Below are 2,927 nucleotides of genomic sequence, written 5' to 3' on the forward strand. Positions count from 1 at the left end.
GGTCGAGCGTGGATGTTGTCCATGTAACATGTTGGAACAAACCAGTCATCAAAGTGATGCAAATTGGTTCTTAAAAAAGAAAGTAAAGAAAATCCGCCTCCCTACAGTAAGCCTATACTGCACTCTTGTGGCAAATACACCACATTGACACATTAACAGAAAACGGCATACGGCATTTACGGTACTTTAATCCACGGTGGCCAATTGATCGAGAGATTCGCGCTTCGACCTCACAGTGCAGAGGTGAGCGGTTTAATTCCAGCCCCAGCCTTCCTGTGTGAAGTTTGCATGTTGTTGTATGTGCGGGTGTTTGTGCGTGTTTGTGCGTGTAGGTGAGTGTGTGTGTGTGTGCGCGCGCGCGCGTGTGTGTGCGTGTGTGCGCGCGTGTGTGCGTGTGTGTCTGCGTGTGTGTCTGCGCGTGCGCGTGTGTGAGTTGAAGTTTCCTGTACTCATCATGTACTTTCAGTGAAAAGATCTTGATATTCTTTCTTCCATTGTGATGGCTGGGGATGGGGGGGCCAACGGGTGATTTTACCTCAGAATATTTATATTTTACTCAATTTGAGTGAAAAAAAATACCAGTCTGTCGAAATTGCTCCACTAACTTTATTACATGTGTTTGTCTGTCTAAGGTTAAACAAAATCAAACAATTTCAAACAATTTCAACTTGGGTGACAGTAAACGAGTTAACCAAATAATTCAGTTGTGAGGAATGAATGATTCACGTTTCCATATTTTCTGGTGTGCAAGGCGCAGCACCCTGAATGAATGGTTTATTTTCCAACCTTTTCCATAAATAAGGCGCACCGGAGTATAAGGCGTACCTTCAATGAATGAAAAAAAGTTTTACAAATATAATATATAAATATATCAAACTTTTCCAAATACAAGGCACGCCACATTATAAGGCGCTACAGTAGAGACCTGTTGTGGATCAATATTACTTCACATAATGTTTTTTTTGGGGCTGAAACTTTTTCTGAGCATCTTCATCTTTATTAAGTTCGTGGAGTTGCTTGTTCTGTAGCCACAGAGGCACACAAGCGAGTGTCGTCTTGTGCCGGTCCCAAGCCCGGATAAATACAGAGGGTTGTGTCAGGAAGGGCATCCGACGTAGAAGCTTGGCCAAAACAAACATGCGAATCAAACCTCTGAAGATGGACACTGATTCGCTGTGGCGACCGCTTTAAGGGAAAAGCCGAAAGGAAAAGAAGAAGAATAAGGCGCACTGGCGTATGAGTCACAGGTTCATCTTTTAAAGAAGATGAAGACTTTTGGGTGCGCCTTATACACTGGAAAATATGGTTATTCGTGATGAGCAGTCATAAAAAGAGAACCAAAGAAATAAAAAGCAAAAAATGGCTACAATATAAATTTCCCAAATGAGAACAACACGTACTGCTCAAACGAAAAGGAGTGAAACAAAGTCACCATTTAAATTAAACTTAACCCCTCACAATTACCAAAGAAAAATGTATATTAAAAAAATGCACACCAAAACTCTCAAAAACAGAGTATTGTATATATACAAACACAGTCGGAATAAATGCACATTGCCTATAAACATTGTGACTACATTTAATAATGTAGCTTGAAGGAGGCAATCATTGTCACTTTTGATTGACCTCTTCAGAAAGCCAATAGATTTTTCAATGTTCTTTTATAACGTGATTTTTATTTTGTAGCAGTGCAGACTACAATGCATCATAGTTTGGCTACTTTTAATATTTACTTTTTTATTTCAGTAATTGCTTAAAATATCAAAACGTGCGTTTATTTCTTAAGAATTATTCTATATGCAAGTGTTTTTTTATTGTAAAGTGATTGAGCATGACAAACCTCGAGTTTACTTTGGGACTCATTTTGGCAACAAAACTCTGCTCATTCTCTCACTTACATACGTTTCACTGCTCCTTCATCCCCAACACCTCCAAGCAGCAGCAACGGTTGGCCTGGGGACAACAGAAACTGGCGCACGCTTCTACATGTCCTCTGCTGACTGTATCAACCACAAACAAGTCAAGTCCGGCACTGTGTGCATGTAAGTGTTCAGTGTGTGTGGCGACTACAACTCCACTGGTCATATAAAGGCACTTGTTCAATGTCTCACAGAAACATTCACGTACAGGAATAGTGGGAATAATATTTTTACACTGAGTATCATTTCAAAATTACCATCATCATGACCAACATAGTAATTGAGTATTTAATTTCATTACATAAATGTTATTGTCCTATAACAGGCAATGCCAAAAACTCTTGGTCTGTGCAGGAATTACAGTTTGTGGTTCAATTTGGAGCAGAAAACTCTCTCCCTCCAGTTGAGTGTATCATCAATATGTACTCCAAAGGAGCAGAGAAATCCCTCCATTAATCCAGAGGTCGGGAACCTATGGCTCACGAGCCATATATGGCTCATGAGCCATATATGTTTCTTTTGATGATGCATGTGACTCAGATAAAACTACATACTATTCTCGCTTTTTTGCTGTCCATTTCCTGTTTGGGCTGCAGTTGACTGGAAGCGCAATTTTGATTGGATGATACTGACCTAGCGGTTGGCTGAAAGCGCAATTTGTTTGGATGATACTGATTTAGGTGCCGTTGTTGTCGAAACAGGTAAAACGTCCCCTTTTAAAAAAACCTGACGAGTAAAAAAAGATGATGAGTATTGTACACTTCAGGTTTAATGGACCGAAGGATTCGCTTTTGTGGAGAGAACAGGTTCTGCCGTGATTCTAATTTGCAATGCAACAATACCATCGTTGACACCCGCCATGCTACATTAGCATCAATATAATTCTGCGAGACAGCAGAAAGCAAGCGTGCAAGCTCATGAGCAGTGTGCAGGCTCGCTAGCAGTAACTTTGCGTATGGACCCGTTGCGTTTCATTCCGATAGCTTGACTGGATTTTTACCAATCATC

General features: G+C 40.5%; 1 long non-coding RNA gene across 1 annotated transcript; it reads left to right on the forward strand.

Annotated features, from left to right (window-relative positions):
* Positions 1-225: 225 nt before the first annotated feature.
* On the forward strand, positions 226-2,895 carry LOC148893691 (uncharacterized). Its single transcript, XR_016115918.1, has 3 exons — positions 226-243; positions 1,940-2,042; positions 2,274-2,895. It is a non-coding gene; the product is annotated as an uncharacterized LOC148893691 (long non-coding RNA).
* Positions 2,896-2,927: the final 32 nt, after the last annotated feature.

Source organism: Hippocampus bargibanti, linkage group LG09, assembly GCF_051943395.1.
Source record: "Hippocampus bargibanti isolate YZ-2025 linkage group LG09, ASM5194339v1, whole genome shotgun sequence".
Taxonomy (NCBI): domain Eukaryota; kingdom Metazoa; phylum Chordata; class Actinopteri; order Syngnathiformes; family Syngnathidae; genus Hippocampus; species Hippocampus bargibanti.